We start from the raw sequence: 22,978 nt of genomic DNA, 5'->3' as shown, positions 1-22,978 counted from the left end.
GTGTCGCTCCTGAATATTTATCTTTACAACGGTATTAAGTCGGTAAAAGCGTTGTAAAACAATAGACGCGCGCAAAAATAAAACTCAAGTATGATTGTAAGCGCTCCCTTCGCAACGACAGCATTTTACCGCTGCAGCAGGACACTCGCCCCAACGACGGCGCGCGCGTCCTAATAACATTAAGCGGGATAAAACTTTACCTTTCCACTTAAGTACAAAGAAACACGAAAATATTCAAAATATTTGCATTTCCAGAGTCTATTTGGAAGTTATGGAGCGGAACTTGACCGAGACGTTACTCGTCCCATTTAATGAAAAATGCGAGATCTAGATCATGAATAACAAACAGAGGCCCCGATGTCACATGGATAGTGAAACTTGTGTGTTCTTGCTTTTTATCGGTAAACCCAACATTTGAACGGTACTCCACGGAAGTTGCTGTTTATTTCAAATGCTACAATTTTAAAAAATGTAGAAAACAAAACATATAAAGCTGTTGCAATTCGTTTATTATTTGCTAGATCAAATGGCTTAAGTTTTTTTTTACAATACCAAGTGACGGAACGAACAAGTCGTGTGCCTGGTGGTAAGCGACACGCCTATCCATAACAATTGCAGTGTCACTCAAAGCTTTAATTCGCAATGATCTGAGGGGCGCTGCGCCCGTCACCCTGAGACATAGATTGATAAATCCTATGTGTTTATAATTTCACCAGCACCCTTACCCTTCCAAACCGGAACGCAGGAATCCTCACATTACTACTCGGCGGCAGAAATAGGTAAGGTGGCAGTGCTTGTCTGGACGAACTCTTTCACAAGGAGCTCTACTGCTACTATATTAAGTAATTACTATTAAACAACGGTCTTACAAAAAAGTATAGGTAAAGTACACCTAAGAATATTGTCTAAAGAACGATACGTACTTTATCCGATCATATAAAATTTTGAAAACAGGCTAAAATAAAAGTCTAAAACATATTACTCAAAAATAAAATCTGTAACTTCGTAGGCACATAATTTTTATATGAAGATATTTCTCTTCAAGTACTACAGAGAACATGTTAAATTTTCTTTTTCAACTGAAACCCGTTTTAAAATTCTCATTTATCTCAAAATTTGCAAATTGCCCAACGGTTTAACGACACGCCGCACCCGTCAGTCGCCATCGGGCTCTTGTCGACGTCGGATATATGTCAAATTTTCTCCTTGTGTTCTTATTATACTCATATTAATTTTTTTATTTTTTAGATTGCGAGACGCAAGGGGTGACCCTGACCTCACCTCCTAAAATCTATGCTCACATTGAAATACCTCGCCTTAAATGATACGATATATTATTATGACTCATATAATTGGAAAAATCGAGGGCGTTAGGACATCGACTCTGACTGAATATTCATGCTGGTGAACATCGATCCATTTAACATTGACGTGACGATCTTTTTTTTAAACATTGTTGGTAAATGTTGGATAAGTACAATCTATCTCTACAACCCATATACAAATCTCAAAAGGAGAGATTGAAACGTTGTTCTAAATTACAACTGTAGAGCACCGTATACGGGTATGTATAATGTTCACAAAGGATGGTAAATATAAGGAAGACAGTGCAAAAATGTGCAGTGTGAAAATGTGCACTGCACCGGCCCGTAAATGGATTAATAGAATCATCTGAGAAGGCAAGAATGGCGGTGCATAATTCTGTTTTGTTACACTGCAACACTGACGTATTGGTGGGTGTAGAGTATAGCAGAAAATGCACGAGAGCAGAGTAAATGCAGTGCAAAGAAGATTCTTTAGAAAAATATGCGTATATATAGCGACAGAGTCAATGTTACTATGATCTGTAAATGGTGTGGTTTGAAGGTGGACCTAGTGACAAAACAGTAAAAGGTAATGGAAATGAAACTATTTTTTCGGATTTCAATCGTGAATATTTGTTTTTACTAACAAATCAACGTTTCAGGCTCTTTGCAGGTCCTATGGTCACGGTGGACTGAGATGGTAGATAAATAAAGTCGTCGACCAGTTATGTCTAATATTAATGCAAACCACCCGTTATGAACAACGTTACAAAATACACTTCAAGTTTCTGTTATCTGTTTTTACAAACTCCCTCTTAAAATTAGTAACCGATTTTATGTATTAACAAACTTAAATTTTAGAACTTACACATTTAAATATCTCTAATGGCGTTGAAATGTCGTGATGTTTTGTATTGTTCTTGAAGCCGGAATAGACTTAACGAGCAGTGTTAAGTAGTTAAACATAAATAAAAAATAAAAAGTGTAACTACCATGACTGATTAGACTTGGCAGAATTCTTCAAAAGAAGCCAGAAACTCCAAAATAGAATAGAACACCTTATTTTTAATTTACCAAAGAACATTCCATTATACGCTACATACAAGTCGCAAAATATTTTGTTATTTACACACTATGATTCTTTTTACTAAAATAAATATATTAATTAAAAATAGAATAAAACCCTAATGAATAGTCCTTCAGAAGAAATATACGCAGTTTCGATCCGAAAACGTAATTTTTATTTCCAAAGTATAGTAATCGTGAAAGCTAAGAATCTGGTGCAAAACGGTATATTGAAGTAGTTTGAGCATATGGAGCGGATGAATGAAAATAGAACATCGAAAGAGATATATAGCGTCAACATAGAAGGTTATAGTGCAAGAGGCCTCGAAGACAGTATAAGAGCAATTGAGAATGTTCTTAAAAAGACTACTGTACGTACAGAGAAGAAAAAGAAGAAGATGAGGTCTCGTATGAAAAAAATGATGAATTTTATTTAATTTTGTTTAACGATGTAATATTTTGAACGATACTCCTGACTATATTATTCGATGGTGTAAGCCGCGCGATTCACCGGTTGCCCAACAAAAAGTCTGACCGTTTTATTCGACGAGTACTTTAGTACTTCTATGTACAGATTATACGCAATTTGCACCCTCAGTATAATAATGTCACATCTGAAAAATGTCAATTTTCCAGAAGAGAGTTTTAAAGATTCTACCAACGAAATTTATTCTTATGTAATAAACTCTGTGATCAACTGTGATGAACTCGTATTATTTTTATGTGTTAAAATCACTTTTGACTTATGATCACATGTGGCTTTTTTATACCAAGGGTACGAATTGTAGCATCCTGTAATTGGTAATTATGATATTTGACTTTGTTATTTCTTTAAAATGAAATGTGCAGGTAAATTATTTCTTGCGTGCACTGGAATTATTGCGTTCGGGAAACAAATGTTGCGGTGATTGTATGTGGCTTTCGGAAGGTTATTTTTATGGTTTATTTTGTTTTTATGATACCAAGTGACGAAATGAACTAGTCATGCGCCGGGTGGTAAGCGACACGCCTATCCATAACAGTTGCACTGCAAATCAGAGCTTTAAATCACAAAGATCTGAGGGACACTGCCACTGCGCCGGTCACCTTGAGATATAAATTGACAAGTCCCATGTGCCTGTAATTTCACCAGTTCTCTTACCCTTCAAAACCGAAACGCAGTAATACTTACATTACTGCTTGGTGACAGAAATAGGTTAAGGTGGCAGTACTTCCCTGGGCGAGCACTTTCACAAGGAGCTCTACTTCTACTAATCATAAATGTATTGGTGCTCATAGGCTATTGACAGATCATAGACACAACCGACTTTTTGTTAAAACCTATTTCAACCCGGTTTGGGATTCTCTTTTAAAAATATCTACTATCTACTACAGTCCATAGTTTGATGTTTATTTTATTTCTCTTTTTAATTTGTTTATCTGGGAAACATACAGCATTATATAATACATTTCAATATTAACACATATGAGACAAACACTAGCCAAAACAGTTTCCATTAATGTTTAAAACAAGTTAGGTTGGATAGACAAACTTGTTCATGTCTATAACCAGGCAACAACTAACATAATAATTAGCATAATAATTAAGCAACAAATTATTACCTTTTTATTATAATTTAAGTTTTTTGGACATCACGATGTTTTACTATAATGATTTTTTTTATTGATTTTTTTATTACTCCACTAATTTGTTATAATTATTAATACGGAAAATTCCTCTGATCGATTAATTACATTAATTAAAGCTTCCTAATGGCACATTTGAATCGGAATGGCTTATTTTAAAGGCTTATTAATTTCTTGATATTCACAATTGAATTGGGTGCAAGTCCGTACAAGAAACCTATTTTTAGAATAATTACTGCGACAATGAATGGGCCTCGCGGACGTAGGTGGGCCTTGGAAATTTCAATCAAATTTGACTTAGTAAATAAGTAGAAAATCAGTGTGATTATTAATGCTTTTGGAAATTACGTGTTAATTATGTATGGAAAGACGACATGGCTTTAGATTTCAAAGTGTATTCCATAGCATTTCAATTTATTTGAAAAGAGCAATCCCTAGAGTTTCTTGCTCGTTCTTCTCAGAGAAGTCAGCGTAGTGAACTTAAAAGTGACGTTTACAAGTGTAAATTTATTTTACCTATGGAATAAATGATTCTTTTACTTTGATTTTGACTTTGAAAGAAAAATGTTGTCCCTAAGCTCTGTCAAAGCTAGTTTGCAAGACTAATTTGTTTTTCACTTTCAATGTCACACCATATAATTATTTCATAAGCCTAGGCATATCTAAGTACCACTGTACTTAGGTCTAACATAGTTTATATAGGTCAGTGTTGCTGAATATTCATGCCCGCGTCTGAGTAGCCGAATTGACTCGACGCGCCGCCTCCGTCTCGTCGACAGCCTCTTGCATCACCGTGCAACAGATTTTACGACATCGTTAATCATTGCCACCCTGTCGCATTTTTGCTTTTAGTTTTACTGTATATGTAGGCACAGAATCTAAAAATATATATTGAAAATGAAACTATTTTTTCAGATCTAAATCGCATATGTATTTTTTTCTTCAAATCATCTTATGTTTCGGGTTCTCTAGAGGTACAATGTTTTTTTCCTTGTAATAATAAGGTCAAATGTTGTGTGTTTCGCTCGGCAACAAAATTGTATTGAGTCTCGTGCCCTGAAACCCTCGCTACGCTCAGGATTCTATTTTTGAATCAACTTTAGATTCCTTTGCTTGCTTAGTGTTCCAATACAAGCATTCGCGCCAAACAACAACTTTGTAGCCTTGCATTACAAATAACTGTTTTTATTGTTTAGCACCCACTTACGCGACGCGACAGTTTCGTGCGGCCGCCGCGCGGCTACCGCCCGGTTACCACGCTTTCACGTACATAAATGGCGAATCTAAACTCTATTTACTAGATAACAACATTTAAATTCCTCTGAATAATACAACCGCACGGTAGCCGCCTAGACCATTGCCACACACGACTTACTTGGTACTTGGTGTAACGGGCTGGTGTCCGCAACACGACGTCAAGGCGCCTATTTTGCTTGTGGAGCCACACACGACACGACACAAACCAGTCCCGCCCACGCTTCTGTGACGCTCATTTAAGTTAAAACGTAAAAGCTAAAGAAATAAAGCGTATTTTACCATAACAGTTATCTAACTGTACGCAGCGGTTTCGCGGTCCCCGCGCGGCGGAATAAATACGCCCTTATACCTCTATACACCGTACGTTGTGCGTATTGCAGTTGCTTAGCACCATACCCTAAACAGATAATTGCTTTTGTAATTTCGAGCAAAGTGATCTATAACGTAAGATATAATTCTTCGAGCAATGTCAGTGAATAGAGTCATTATTAACAATTTCTATAATGTGATATTTCCGTAGCCGTAGCTAGCCGTAGAAGTAGTTAATTACATAGGTGGGGTAGGTCAGGGAGGTTAGAGAAGGTGCTTACACGCGCTGCTGCGTGAGACGAGCAAGATTGATTGCCCTGCCTCGTCTTAATACACGCATGAGAATTGTGGATTAAGACTGGTTTAATTTACATGCAAAGTATCACAACGAAGATTGATTTCTAACATTGTTGCACCTACAGGAAGAGAAATGTTTAATGAAAAAGATAACCCTTTCAGCGTGAACGAAAATAAATACAATAAAGGTATACAGTAGTAATTAAAACTAATTACAGTATTATAATTATAAGTAATGTCCATTATATAAAAATACAGGCAGAAAAAATTACTTTAAAAGTTTGTGAAACTACGTATTTGCCAATTTTTATTAAACATTTTTAACGTAAAGTGGGTGAAATTTGATAAGCCGGATTCATTCCCAAATTATTCCCAAATTTGCCACACTTAGAGGTGGAATAGTTTCTTCAAATTTAAATGGGACTACCACTGAGGTACCGCCATTTCTAACTAAAAAGAATCATCAAAATCGGTTTACAAATGACGGAGTAATCACGTAACAAAAAAAATACAGTCAAATTGAGAACCTCCTCCTTTTTTCAAGTCGGTTAAAAATAAGAACTATGCAATAGGCCATTATTATTTATAAAGAATAAGAGAAATATACGTCATAAAAATCTAATATGTATTTGTCTAAGAAATAAATATTGTACATTTATTGTTTTTGTGTTATATAACTTTTACTGTAGCGTGCACGTATGCCCGTTTATTTTAGTTATTGCGTCCTCTACTTAGGTCTGCTGGAAAAAAATTCTTTAAGATATAAGCAGAACCTTTTGTTTGTGTTTTTCTTTTGTTAAATGTGAATCGCGTGTGTCATGTAAGTACAATAAATAATTAAATATATATATTTATATTTATAATTTATAAAATATATTATTTTATTCCTTCAACTTATTAACCATTGCGTCAGCTCAAAATTCCAATTTTAACTTCCTAAAGTTAAATTACAGAATAGTAACTTTACAAATGACACAAGGATTGTAAATAACAAATACGATTTCTGTATATAAAACGAAGGGTGTAGTAAACTTTGGTGTCGAATACTGCACTTTATGTTTGCTTTATACGACTTAAAGAAAAGACTCTAAATGTTGATGAACCCACAGAGCAGTTTCCCAGAAGATAGTGAATGTGCGTTTTAGAGGGAATTATTGTGCAATCATACAATAATACATACTGACAAAATATCTGCACGAATTGTGTGTTAATTCTAATTATATTTATTAAGCATGTTGTTGTAATCGATATTTAAGTACCCGCGTGAGAACTACAGCTCTCTCAGTGTGAGAGGAGACCTAAGCCCAGCAGTGAGTCTACACCGATTTGGGCTTACGATTCTTTACGTAAGAGGGCTTACGTGAAGAATCGTAAGCCCAAATTCACAACTTCACACGGAAACGGTTTAATGTTCCGAAAGGACTAAAAATACCTGCGATTATTGAGATATTGCAATTAAATTTGATACATACTCATTATTTTTTATGCTTTATAATTTCATTGCTTAGTACAATACATAAAAACAAAGTGATGTATATAAAATGCACCTATAAATGTGGCTTAAGATAGGTTACGTAAGGGGAAATAGGCTAACAATTATTATGATTTATGTATCACTACAATATTGTTACATTTAAAGATAGAAAACTGACTTATTTGGTCTCATTTTCATAAAACTAATATAAAGTAAAGCTTAGTTCCTAACTATTAAGATTCAAAATGGTTTCCATTCAGCATTTGCCGAGTTCTGCATGCAAAACAACCCGACGCTAATTCTCTGTGGCGACAGAGGAACAGGGCGGAGACGCCACCGACAATTAAGAATAAAACATAACTTAAATTCAAGATCTCAAAATTACTTCTTAATATAAATTCAAATTCATTACAAAATAGTAAAATATACATCGGTTTGGTCTCCTGTATATAACGGCCACATAGATATCCTATCTCAAGAAGAAGCTAGTCAACGAAGGTTCCTATGAGCTTTGTCTGCGAAATGTGGTATACCGAAAAGAATACGGGAATACGATGATTGCTTCAGCTCAACTTACGTATGGTTTCTTTGGAAAAACGTCGGTGGATGAGTGATTTAAGTACACTGCATAAAATGGGTATCACAACTAAGTACGTTCTGATTTTTTATGCTTTATAATTTCATTGATTCCATTAATTGGGGTGTCCCTACTTTTAAGAGGTCACTTTTTGCATTGTTGTAAAGTGTATAATGTGTTATTGTTTTATTTGGTATAATAATAATAATAATAAATTTAGCGTCAGTTTAAGTCATTGAGTAAATAACCAGAAATAGAGGCGAAATGTCATTTAATTTGTTTGAAAACGATTCTGCCATATCATTACTGTGACAACTGCGCTCCGATTGGCCAGCCCGAATTTGAAACAAACAATTCAATTGTTTCTCTTCAAATCGACCAGTTAACTTGAGCTTTTGCTATTTCAAAATTACATATTTAATATTTAATTACCGATGAACTTTGATTCCGTTTGTTTTGTCATTAGATGTTACGTTGTTTTTGCCCACACCACCGAATGGAATAGCATGCCATTGTTAGAGATATTATCTTTATTACAATAAACACAGAATATTGTAGGTATACGGAAACGTACACACAGGGTCAGTTGTTGGCGCTGTACCATTTCAGCTTTCTAATTTGTAATTTCAGTGCAAAGGAGAGTTGATATTTATAAGTGATATATCACTACTGATGAGTTACCAGAAATGTCTGGCCCTTATTTCGTCTCCATTTCATGTTATTTACTCGATGGTTTAAGTATATCTACATTAGAAAGTTGAGCACAGATATGTCTACTGTATTAATTTTTAAGTGTTTTTTTCTCTATATTCTTTGTGTCTGATGTCAGTTATTGTGCCATAAATAAAAAAAAATAAAAAAAAAATAAAATTATTAAAATATATTTGTCAAGCCAGTTATCTCTTGAAACGTAATGTAGTAGAAATTGGTTTATTGCTTATGTAATGTGCTTTTTAGAGGGACTACGTGTTGTTTTCTAAATATAAAATAAACGATTTTTATACTAAGCTATCTACGATTACGATACGATATTAACTAGTCTCGACAATGACTTCTTTTTCTTAGTTAACAAATGCCATTTCAAATTGACAACTCAAATTGAGCGAGGTCACAGGGGTGACGCTAGTGTCATTTGAAACTATCCAATTTAATTATTTGTCTGACGTGGTCCTATGACATGACGATCACTGACGGGGTTGCCATACGAAAATAAGAAGTGAAGTTGATAGTCTACGCTTTATAAGCTAACGCGCATTGACAAGATGGGCTTTTTGGTGTGAGTTACTTGGAAAGTGAATACCAAGTTCTCTGGGAGGTGTGGCGTTTAAAATCCATTTTAACCAGACCCGTCTTCATACGAATTGCAAGCAACTTACGTTATTATTTCACCGCCGACCGAATGAATTGATAACGAAGAGTGAATAGGCCGGTTATCAATCCAGAAAGGTTTCTTATTTAATTCCTAACTAAACCAGTAATAAAAGTGTTCTCTTCGACGTTTTCCTTACGGTTATATTATGACATATTTATAATCTATAATAATTAAGCAGATGTATAATTATCTGTAAAATATCGGACCGTGAGAAACCGCCTTTTACATGCGTTAGAAGTTGAATGAATGATGTGGAATCTCACAAAAGAAAAGCATAACATAATTTTATTTATGACTCAAGTTTTAACTTCTAAACTACTTTAATCAGACATATTCTTTTTTACTTTCGAAAGACGTTTTTACATTGAAGTGTCAAGATTTATTTTGATTGATGATGATGATTATTTTATCGATAAACGATAAAAATATGCATAATTTAATAATCTCAGTACCGAGTACTAAATCGACTTCAAAAGTCATTCATCCCCTAATTTACCACCCTTACAGGTGGAATATTTTCTTCAAATTTAAATGGGACTACTACTGAGGTACCCCCTTTTATTGCTAACATATATAAACATACAGAACATACAGTCGAATTGAAAACCTCCTCCTTTTTTTGACGTCGGTTAAAAATAACATCTAATCATATATAAATATATATTATACTTTAAGTCACATACATTGATACCGTGTGAACTAAGCCTGAAAAGCACTAAATCAATTCATGTTTTCTGAAATACGTGTAACTTTTTCCATGACAACTTTATTTGTAAGTCAATGATGACAACGACAAAATTGGGAGTTAAATTGCTACGCGGCGTAGCCGGTGCTACCCAGATCTTCCGAGTTTATGTAGCGCAAAATAAAACTTTGTTACTTTAAGTAATTATTTTGCACCTCTGTACAGAATTAAGAAAATGTATTACGAGCGCGCTTCATACAAAATTATTCTATTTAAAATAGTAACAAATTCTACGACATTCACTTGACATAGTGGGTCGTTCTTTATTAGTGTCATCATATCGTACTTTCAAAATAGAAATGTCCTAACATTATGCCAATCCAACCAAACATTATGCAAACCGTGGTAGCCTAATGGTTTGACCTACTGCCTCTCAAGCACAGGGTCGTGGATTCGAATCCGGACTCACACCTATTTCTCGGTTTCTCGGAATTTATGTGTGAAATTTAATTTGGAATTTAACATGAGCTTTTCGGTTTGACAAAACACCGTGATGAAGCCTGCACTACGAAGAAGGTTCACAACCGTCGGAAAACGTGTGAAGTCCCCAACCCGCATTGAGCCAGCGCGGCGGACTATGGCCTAAACCCTCGTCTGAAAAGAGACCCGTGCCCAGCAGTGGGACGTATAAACGGGTTGATGATGATGATGATGATGATGCCAATCAATTAAAAAGCCTCTCTCAAACCCATCAAGATCGTACCCCAACGCCTTCTCGACCATCCACGCGGTCTCTTTCCATCCTCGGGCACCCAAGGAGTGACGCCGTTCGCCCACTTCACAGGTTACATCCGGCTGACGTGACCCGCCCAATCCCATTTAAACCTGGCTGTTTTGCTCCCTTCATCAGCAGTGCCGGTCATCGAACGCTGCATTGTATTGCATACTCGGTTAATACGTTTAAAGCCCAGAATGCTGCGTTCCAGATCAGATCTTGAGTTTAGCTTCTGGAATTCAGTCAGCGACCATGTCTGTGCACCGTAGTTTTAGATGGGCAGGATGCACATATGGATGAGTTGGTGCTTAAATGACATAGTCCCTTCGAGTACTTTCTATATGATAGGAAATCGTATTTTCTATGTGATAGGAAATTATTAAAAACTATTTCTTGTATGAAAAGTTGTACCCTCACGTCTATCAAATTATTACAATTAACATCAAAGTAACACATTTCTCTATTATCATCACGAAAACCTTACGTTACATTAAAAACTTTTGTATGAGACTGAATAAAAAAGAAGAACAACAATATCTGAAATTATATCATTCATAAGCTGTATTATTATTATAGCCTGATCCTCTCCTTAGAGGAATAATTTACCAAACAGTGGAACGTGGACTGAATGTACACTCGACACTTCCGAAGTTCCTCAATTATATCTCCAAGATCGCTTTTGTATTTCGCCTAATAAAGTGGTTTCAGAGAGCTCGAAATAAAATGAGGTATTGTTTAAACAATTGTTGTTTACAACTCTCGCCATCGAGGCCCATGTCATGTCAAGAAACAAATTGTTTACAATTGGGTAAGGAAATGCGCTACCTTTATTAGGTGTATTCATGCCTGGTATTTAGATTTGCTTGAAACAATCGATGATTGCCTTGTATTGAACTTAACTGCCTCCGTGGCCGAACGGTTACCATGCCGGACTGGCACGCAGAGGTCCCAGGTTCGATTCCCGGGCCGGGCGAAATATTTGTATGAACTACATTTATTTCTCTCGTGAGTTTGGGTGTAATTTGTGGTTGTCTATGTGTGTGTCCATGGCACCCGCGACACAGGGTTTCCCTAGTGCGGGGCTATGTTGAGTGTGTGCGTTGTGTGTGCGTTGTTGTTGTTATTGAAATATCGGATTCAATTTTCACATGCTAATAATAAGTCACTATCTATACCTCACTGACGATTATTACCTTAATCAAGAACAGTATTACGTGCTCTTGATATAATAAAGCCACATGTGACGTCAACAATATTTTTATCACATGAAAGTCTTAAAAATAATACGAAGTACACAAAATAACTTGTGAATAAACTGCCAGCTAGCATTCGTGACAGTCCACCTGTGGCATATTTTAAACACAAATTAAAAAAGCACTTCCAGACAGTTAATCGGTAACATATAATATTTGTATATAAACTAGTAATTTGTTTAGATTATTATATACATATTCTGCTTATGTGTGTATTTATGTATGTATATAAAGTTCATTTAGATGTTATTGTCTGTCATATTTATATTATCATCATCTATATTTTTTATGCACATTAAAATTTTAATTTAATATACAATAATTAGTCCCGGAGACTTCATTTTACACCACGGCTAGGGTTGGCTGGGAGAGGTCTCTTTTAGAGATTAGCTCACCTTTTTATATGTCCTTTGTAACTTGTGTTTCATGTGTCTTTTCCTTGTGTAATAAAGAATTAAATAAATATATTTGAAATTTTGTAACTTTCTATGTAAGCATTAGAAAGTTATCGACTAATCGTCCGCAGCATTTTTAAACCTCTGTCCTGAAAAATTGTAATTTTGATTATGTGTACAGCGAGGGTGTGAATTGCAAGTTCTGAAAACAAAATCTAAGTATACAAGTATTTTTTTTTTATTTAGGACAACAAGCCATACACTTAATACAAATTTTGATTCTACAATTCAAATGAAGCAATGCTAAAGTGTTGACTCAATTAAAGGCCATCACATACAACAGTCAAACAGTAAAGTGTATAGTAAATAATTGTAACCTTTTTATGAAAAAAACCGACCTCAAAAACTCGTGTATAATTACATCTATGCAAGACTGTTGACGCCCAGGTCACTGACAGCGATATCATGCAAGTGACACGTGTGGCAAAGTTGAATAAAGAAGATAAGAGACCTCGTATGATTGTTGCTAAGCTGCGAAGCCCCCGCCTACGGGATATGTTACTAGCTGCGGTTCATAATTTCAACAAAAAAAACCGCGATGATAAACTTGGATCGCATCATCTTGGTTTGGCAGGGAAGAATACTCCAGTTTTTGTGGCTGAACATCTAACGCCCACTAACAAATCATTGCACGCTGCAGCAAGAAAGAAAGCCAAGGAGATGTCTTATACTTTTGTTTGGGTTCGGGGTGGTCGAGTTTATGTAAGGAAGGATGAGACGAGTCAGGCGTTACTCATTCGTAATATGGACAGTATAAAAATGATTAATTAGTCTGGTGTGTTCTTTTCAGCACACATTTAACAATGTTTTGGTGTTTCACTTTTGTATCAATGCTAACTTTCTACTACCAAAATACTCGTGGTTTAAGAACTAAAACCAACGATTTGTACGGTAACGTTTTGCAGTGCTCATATGATGTAATAGTTTTTTCTGAAACCTGGCTTAATTCCAACATATTTGACAATGAATTATTTGACTCGAGGTATGTTGTTTACAGACGAGATCGCCAGACAGTTGGTAAAGAGTCCAAGTTGATTGGAGGAGGTGTGTTGATAGCAGTATCGCGTAAGCTACAGTCGAATAGATTAATGCAGTACGAAAGTGAATGTGAAGATATATGGGTGTCGGTTAGTGTGGATATTGAGGGAGTTTCCAAGAAACTTCACATATGTGCTGTATACATACCTTCTCCACCTAAGTGTGATACGGTCAAGCGTTTTCTTGATAACACCTGTAATGTCATTAATTTGGTTGGTGATGTTGTTGTAATGGGAGATATGAATCTTGGTGGTATTGAATGGACAAATGCCCTAGATGGTTGGCATATGTTACTATCTAACTACCATAATGCTATGGAAAATGCTTTGATAGACTTTATGCATATCAATAATCTTCGTCAGTACAACGGCATCCGTAACCAGAATGACAGAATCTTAGATATAGTTTTGAGTAATGTATGTTATGGGAAAGTTACTCCGCCACTAGACTTACTTAGCAGACTGGATCTGCACCATCCGCCAATTTTGTATACGATTGATAATGTTGGTCCTACCATGTTGCGTAGTAAACCGTATACTAATTACAACTTTTTTAAGGCCGACTATGACATTATTGTTGGGGAGCTTATGAATATTGATTGGTCCTATGAGTTTCTTGGGTGCAGTACAACGGACCAAATGGTTTCTGTCTTTTACGGTATAACACGAGGTTTGATTGAACGATGCGTACCAAAATGTAAAAAAAAAGGTCAACACATCCTTCTTGGTTTACTGAGGCTCTAATTAGAATGCTAAAAGAAAAAGAAAAACTTCGACGTCGACACAGAAAATTTAATAACCCAAGTGACCTAATTGAGTTCGAACTTGTGCGCGATCGATGCAATAAGTATTTAAATAACTGCTATATAAACTATAAACGGAAAATAGAAAGTAAAATATCTCAAAATTGCAAGACCTTTTGGAAATTTGTGAACAATAAACGAATGAATAACACGTCGATTCCGTCTAGTATGAACTTAAATAATATTTCGGCTGAGAATGGTTACGACATAGCAAATCTTTTTGCTAAACATTTTTCTTCTGTCTTTAATACGAGCAGTCTAATCTCAAGTAATAACTCAATTGGTCGTAAGGAATGTTTGTCAGGCCAGTTTAGTGTCACAGTAGGGGAGGTTTTTAGAAAACTTGATCGGTTAGATCCAGATAAGAGTACGGGTCCAGATCAAATACCGCCTATTTTCTATAAACGTGCCGCAGCAGTGTTAGCGTTCCCCCTAACGATCATATTTAATCATTCTTTGGCTAGGGGTACGTTCCCCACTGAATGGAAAAAAGCTAGAATTGTTCCGATATTCAAAAAGGGTGACCCTCATTGTGTCAAAAATTACAGACCCATTACAATTTTGTCCTGTCCATCTAAGCTATTGGAGTCATTGGTATGTCCAATTATTACACGGTATGTAGACAAATATATTACACCGCACCAACATGGCTTCAGAAACGGACGGTCCATTCAAACCAATCTGGTTAATTTTGTATCTGATTTAGCTTGCGAAATTGATAAAGGCAAACAAGTGGATACTGTGTATACCGACTTCAGCAGTGCATTCGACAAGGTTGATCATTATCTGCTGTTACAAAAATTAGATGCTTTTGGACTAAACGGATGTCTCTTAGACTGGCTTCGTTCATATTTGTCTGATAGATATCAATCAGTCGTTGTGAAGGGTTTTGAATCTGATGCAAATCTCGCACAATCTGGTGTTCCGCAAGGTTCGAACATGGGTCCGCTTCTTTTTATCTCGTATATAAATGATATTACATCTTGTATAGAACATTGCAAATATGCACTCTTTGCCGACGACTTAAAAATTTACAAAAAAGTGGAAACCCGTGCAGATATAGCGTTGATTCAAGGAGACTTGGGCAGGATCGAGGTATGGTGTAGGTCTAATAACATGGAGCTTAATTCTGGAAAATGTTCTTTTGTCCGTTTCACCAGGAAACTAAATGCAATTCCCTCCGTGTATGGTATCGAGAGTCAACCATTGGAGGAATTGACAGAAATAAGGGATTTGGGGGTCATCATGGATAATAAACTGAAATTTACATCACATATTAAACGTGTTACCGCGAAGGCAGCTCAAATGTTGGGATTCGTTAAGAGAAATTCAAGATCATTTAGTAACAGAACAAAAATTTACCTATTTAATGCCCTAGTGCGTAGCCAACTTGAGTATGCTTCTGTGGTCTGGAACCCCACTTATGCGGTGCACTCTCAACAGTTGGAATCTGTTCAACGAGCTTTCACGAAACACCTCGCCTTTCTTTCTCAGGACATATCCCATAGGTGTCCGTACGACCAGCGCATGAAGTTTTTTAAACTGGGTTCGCTACGAGATCGCCGTAAGTTATATGATGCACTATTTCTGCACAAATGTGTTAACGGAACCATTAAGAGTGAGGAAATACTTTCACGTATTTCACTCTCTGTTCCTTACCATATACCACGAACGCCCATCACTCGGCTGTTCCATCCACCAGTTTGTAGAACCAATGTTGTTGGGCATGCCCCTGTGTCGCGTGTGTGCTGCACTCATAATGAATTTAATGCTGCATTACCTGACCTTGATGTATTTTTTGATTCCCTGGCAAAGTACAAGGCAACTATTATAAGATTTTTATCTGTGGCGGACTAATTATATTCAAATTGTATTGTTGTTTTTATTTTTATTTTCATTTAACTTGAATATTTAAATCAACTTGTTTAATATTGTCTAATTTTGTTTAAAGTCTAATTTAATTATATCTTGGCTGAATACGTAATGAATGCTGTGTACACCTATAATTGGCTTGTATATCAGGACTGTGTAGTGTTAAGTTAATGTAGTAAATGATGTAATATACTTGCTGTTGGTGTTCCTACAAATAAATAAATAAATAAATCTATTTGCCAAGTTTTATTGAAATCGGTTACCGGAAAATGCGCGAAAGCGGATTCTTTCCTTAGTTTGCCACCCTTAGAGATGGAATATTTTCTACAATTTTAAACGAAACCAATACTGAGGTATCCTCTTTCCAACAAAAAAAGAATCATCAAAATCGGTTCACAAATGCCGAAATAAAATACATATAAAAAATGCAGTCAAATTGAGAATCTCCTTCTTTTTTGGAAGTCGGTTAACAAAGAGTTTGAGAGACAAAATTAATATTTTTTTAAATACTCATGATAATATATAATTATATATATCTGTTGACATAATATAAAAACGATACAAGTCAATGTAGTCCAAATATTCTGCGTAGTATATCAGAGTACAGCCGCGATATCACAGTCGCACGCCAACAGTATGTCAATAAGTATATCGTGCCGTTATTGCCTGCACCGGCAGCTGACGAGGGTCACAGGAAATCGATCTCACTTCCCAGATAGCGAGAGAGATAGCGCTCAAAGACAATTCTCTGTACGTCTTTTCAGAGATGTGCACCTATAGATAATTAATAAACAAAGCCAATGAATGTTCTGTGATAAAACGATTTCACAGCTGTCGAGCTCCTTGTGAAAGAGTTCGCCCAAACAAGTACTGCCACCTTACCTATCTCTGCCGCCAAGAAGTAATGTGATCATTACTGCCTTTCGGTTATGAAGATAACACAGACATAACTGTCATTGACATAACGTATTCAGTATTCCTTTTACAATAATAACTCTCATAAATTATTAAAAATTCACGTCACATACCCCCTGTGAATCATTATTTATTTTTCAATTTCGGCATTAATTATTTCTACTGTTTCGTACATTATCATGACGTGTTTAGTATAGTTACAAAAAAATTTACTGCCTCTGTAGCCGAACGGTTACCATTCTGGACTGCCACGCAGAGGTTCCGGGCCGTGAGAAATATTTGTATGGCCTACATTTATATGTCTCGTGAGTTTGAGTGTAATTTGTGGTTGTCTATGTGTGTGTCCAAGGCACCGGCGACACAGGGTTTCCCTAGTAGGCTATGAGTGTGTGCATGTTATTATTATTATGATCTTTCTTTTTCTCAACTTGTTAGCTGGTTTAAACTACACTTACGAACTGAAATGAAGTAAATGCAGTGTGACATGTATTTGCGAGCATGTGGTGAGTGTAATAAGATCCTACGTCGTCCTCTTCCACCTGCATGAACTTATTATTAATAATGGTATAATAATAAATATAATAAATAATTTAGTATGCACATCACACATCTCTCCTTTTAAAAGGGTGAAAGCCTCTATTATTTCTGCATTTCCAGTAATCTTTTTCTTCTAGCCTTTCCGGATTTGGTACAAATGTTCAAGTGAAAACTGCTATTATTTTCGCATCGTCATCGATCGTCCGATGTCGAAGTCAATTTGGCCTTTCTTTTGTTTCTCTCTTATTTATCTATGATGTAGGTAACAACATTAATACAACTGTTCATTATATATTTATAATATATTAATAATACAAATAAATAACTTCAGACAATCTTACGAGATTACCTCTGAAGTCAGGGAACAAAAGTTAGAAGATCGATTAGGTACTTTTATAAACCCAGGAGAATAGTTACTTAACTGAATTATCGCTGGCCAGACAGATGAAAATTAATCTTGAAGTAAAAGCAAAACTGAAACAACGATTAAATACTTACCAATTTAACATTATTGTAGTCTTAGGGAGATCTACGACGGCACGAATAAATTTCTTCTTTTCGTTCGTACTTTCCATTAAAACCTAAAGCTTAAATTCAAAGTTATTCAAAATTCATAATAAATATGTTAAATCTCTGACCCGTTCACTCGTTTCCACGAAGCAACTGAATGTAATTTAATATAATATCCAAAAGATTTTAAGGTTCAAGACTTATCTGTTAGTTTTATTTTTTCTTGTTATGGATTATTATTGTGTTATGGTTGTTATTGTGCTCTGAAGAAAATATATTGTTTGGCGCAAAAAGTGACTGTACTGTTCTGGACTTTGTTTCACATTATATATAAACTCTTTTTTAGTGTATGTGCAATTTGGAAAAGTGTCTAATACAACTAATTAAAGCTAAATTCACCATTCGTTGAAATAATTTCAAATTAAAATACCCACAACGACTGACATTGCAACATCGTTCAACGAAACGCGTAAGCGCCCTCAAATACACGGCGTTTACGACCTTTTTTTCGCGGTGCCGCTTTCCGCAGAGCTCGCCACGTATAGTGTAGTGCATACTGCATGGTTTGTTTATAAAGGCTAAATTACGTTGAAATGATGGAATGCGGTGGCTGCAAATCAACATTGGTGAAGAATAAGTATATGAAATGTAATAATTGTAAAAATACGTTCTGTTTTGCATGTTTGAGCGTTGATCGGAAAGATATATCCGAACCTGATGTTTTGGCTTCCCTAAAGTGTCCATCCTGCGCTAACGTAACGCGTAGGAGGTACGACGAAAAATCCCCTGCCCGAGCGGGTCGTACAGACGCTATTCAACAAAAATCGACCTTGAGCCTGCAGGGTAATCACGCAAGTACTAGTGCTAGTGTTCAAACCCTACCAACTCTAGCCGAGATCAGTGCTCTTTTGGATCAGAAGCTCTCCCCGGCTTCCCCTGCGATGCAGGACCTCCGTGCTGCCCTTAGAGAAGATGTTAAGTCCATGATTGCTACGGAAATGAATAAGGCTATTAATGAAGTAAAAGATGATTTTACAAAGACCACGGATTTTATCATGAACGAAGTTAATGACACAAAGACAAAAATTAATGAAAAAAATTTAATTATCGAGGAGTTACAATTGGGTCACACTAAAATGAACTTGGAAATTCTTGATCTAACTAAGCGTCTAAGTTCTCTAGAAAAAATATCGAGGGATTTAAATATCGAATTACAAGCACTCCCAGAAAGCCGCAATGAAAACGTCCTGGTTCTGTTCAAAAACTTATGCGATGCCATTGGCTGCCCGATTATTGATACTGACATCCGTGCCTGTCGCCGAGTCGCTAAGTTAAATGCCTCTTCCACTAGACCTCGAAATGTTATTGTAACTTTGACTTCACCACGTCTTCGGGACAATCTACTGTCGGCTGCGCATCGCTACAATAAAAATCATCCAAATAACCTGCTGAGTTCACTACATGCTGGTATAGAAGGAGACAACAGACGAATCTATCTGTCAGAACACCTCTCGCTAGAAACCAAAAAGCTCCACTTCGCCGTAAGAGATTTTGCCAAGCGGAATGATTATAAGTTTGTCTGGGTCAAGTATGGCCAGATCTATGTGCGCAAAGACCACTCCAGTGACGCTATACGAATCAAGAATGAGGACTTTTTAAAAACCTTAAAATAGACACAAAACCTCTCACACTTACACACACACACACACACACACACACACATACACACACACACCCACACACGCATACATATACACAAACATACACACACATCAACATGCATTCCAATATATATATATTTTAAAATATAATAATTGTTCTACACCTTTCTTTTAATCTAATATGGACAAGTTAAAAATATATTACCAAAACGTACGCGGTCTACGTACCAAAACATTAGAATTTTATCGAAAGCTAAGTAGTTCTGACTATGATATAGTAAATAGTCACCGAAACCTGGTTACATAATGGTATCTTAGACACGGAAATCTCTGACAGCAGATATGACATTTTTCGTGTTGATAGGGACACGAAAACTACCGGTGGAGGAGTGATGATTTGTATTAAACGTAGTCTCGATGCTAAACTGTGTCCTGATTGGTCCTGCGCCCCCACGGAGTGTCTATGGGTTACGGTGCCTCGGTCTGCGCAGCTTTCTTCGCAATCAAATCTACATATATGTGTTGCCTACATAGTGGGTGGTAGTAGAGACCAGGATATCCACATCCATAGACTACTCGATTCTGTCACTTTTGTAATGGCTAACAATCCTCAAGATCTAGTATTGGTAACTGGAGACCTGAACCTTCCTTGTATTCTGTGGTCAGATTCACCCCCAATTATAAAACACGAAGGGTACAAGCGCACTCAAGAAGCTGCACGGACACTAATAGATAACTTTAATATCTTAGAGTTAAACCAAGTTAATTTTGCTAAAAACCCCAGTGGTAATGTTCTGGACTTAATTTTTTCAAATTTCTATTTAAACATTGGTAGGTGTAAGCAACCCTTGACAAAAGAAGATGTATATCACCCCTCTCTTGACATTGAGGCTCACGACATCTTTTTACCTACCCTCTCTAAATCCGGCTCTGTTAAATTCCGATTTCATAAGGCTGACTACGAAGCTGTAAATAGTGATCTCAGGAAAATAAACTGGACCACTGAACTTTCTATGGGAACGGTCGATGAGGCAGTTGGAAAGTTTTACAATATAGTTAACGATATTGTTTTATGTCATGTTCCAAAAGTCGTTATAAACAGTAAAGAAAATTATCCAGTGTGGTACACGTTGCCCCTTAAAAAACTAATTAGACAAAAAATTTAAGTTCACAGAAGATATAAAATGTTTAATAACCCGAGGGATTATGATGAATTCTCCTTATTGCGTGCTAGACTTAAAATAATGGAACGGGAATGCTATAATAATTACTTATTTGTTAGTCAAGAAAACATTAAAAAAGATCCCAAGAAAATCTGGAATTTTGTCAGATCAATGCGCGGTACTCGTGGCGGAAGTGGCTACCCGAATACACTTACAGATGGTACAAACCAGTTCTGCAGTGGCGAAGACATATGCGAGGGCTTTAATAGGTTTTTTTACAGCGTTTTCTCGGCGCCCGCGGATGAATATTCAAATGCCGATATTGTTCCCGCCCCTAGAGGGGACAGTGGTTATATAGGCACGACTTTTTTCGATATAGATATAATTAAAAAGTTCATCACAAAACTTAACATTAATAAAGGCTCAGGAAGTGATAGGATTCCAGCTGTTTTCATTGTCAACTGTGCTGAGACTATTGCTTTGCCATTGCAAATAATTTACAACCGTTCCATTCGAGAGGGAATATTTGCCAGTGTATGGAAGGAGGCGCATATAGTTCCCATACATAAAAAGGGGTCAAAATCGCGTATACAGAATTACAGACCCATATCGATTTTGAACATTTTTGCTAAGCTTTTCGGGAAACTAGTCTTCGATATTATGTATCCCACGATTGCATCAAACGTCAGTGAACAACAACACGGTTTTCTAAAACACCATTCTGTCAATTCTAACTTGTGAGAGTTCATAAATTATGTCCTCAGAAATATGGACAAGCGCTCGCAGGTTGACATGATCTATACAGATTTCGAAAAAGCCTTCGACCGTGTGGATCACGTCATACTGTTAAGAAAATTGCATACATTAGGCATACATGGAGACCTTTTGCGCTGGGTAAAATCGTACGTAACTAAGAGACGACAAGCTGTAGTTGTTGGGGGCTTTAAATCTAACTATGTAATTGTTCCATCGGGGGTGCCGCAAGGATCTCATTTGGGGCCACTACTGTACAACGCGTATCTCTACGACATACATACTTGTTTCGCGAGCTCGAGATTCCTTCTGTACGCAGATGATAAAAAACTTTTCTTGAAGGTGAACTCAATTACCGATTGCCATGATATACAGGCTGATTTGAATAGACTTTCGGAATATTATGTGTGAAACTGTATCAACGTTAACACAGATAAATGTGTACAAATCACGTTTACCCGCAAAACTAAACCAATTTCGTTTTGCTACTCGATTTGCGGTAGACAGGTGCAGAGGGTAGACCAGGTCCGTGATTTAGGTGTAACACTTGATAGTAAACTGTTATTTGATAAACACATAGACTTTATTATTGATAAGGCGTACCGGAGCCTGGGTTTCGTTATGAGAGTGTGCAAACCTTTCGATAATATATGCTGCATTAAAATGGTGTATAATGCATACGTTCGTAGCGTACTTGAATTTGGCAGTGTTATATGGACTCCTAAATATAGTACTTACATAAATAGTATTGAACGCATTCAGAAGGTATTTATTAGACAAATAAACTATAAAACTAAAAAACAGTTTTTATCGTACGCAGAAGCATGTAAATATCATCGCATGAATACCCTTGAGGATCGTAGAATATTGCTGGACATGACTTTCCTTAGTGATGTGATCAACAGTCGCCTCGACAGTTGCCTCCTAACATCATCAGTGGGTTTAGAAGTACCCCGACGAATCCCTCGTTTCCCCATTCAAAGGGTTTTTTATGTTCCTGTCAGTCGCACAAATTATGGCCAGAACGAACTAATTTCGCGCATCACTAGTCTTTATAATACCACACCTACAGTGACATTGATATTTTTGCGAACTCAAAAACAGCTTTTAAAAATAAAATTCTTAAGAAATTAAATAATTAAACATTTAAAATGTAAGTGTACTTACTTATTAATAATTATTAATTTACTTTCTCATATACACGCACACACACACACACACACACACACACACACACACACACACACACACACACACACACACACACACACGCACACA

The 22,978-nt window shown here is 36.3% G+C and overlaps 1 protein-coding gene across 1 annotated transcript in view; it reads right to left on the bottom strand.

The window, feature by feature from the left end:
* LOC113231738 overlaps positions 1 to 22,978 on the bottom strand; it is a 221,287-nt gene that overhangs the window by 123,320 nt on the left and 74,989 nt on the right. The gene's annotated exons all lie outside the window — the stretch shown is intronic.

The sequence above is a fragment of the Hyposmocoma kahamanoa genome, unplaced genomic scaffold (assembly GCF_003589595.1).
Source record: "Hyposmocoma kahamanoa isolate Upper Pololo Valley unplaced genomic scaffold, ASM358959v1 66, whole genome shotgun sequence".
NCBI lineage: Eukaryota > Metazoa > Arthropoda > Insecta > Lepidoptera > Cosmopterigidae > Hyposmocoma > Hyposmocoma kahamanoa.
Note: the sequence above shows the minus strand (reverse complement) of the source record. Positions and strands in the feature narration are given on the sequence as shown.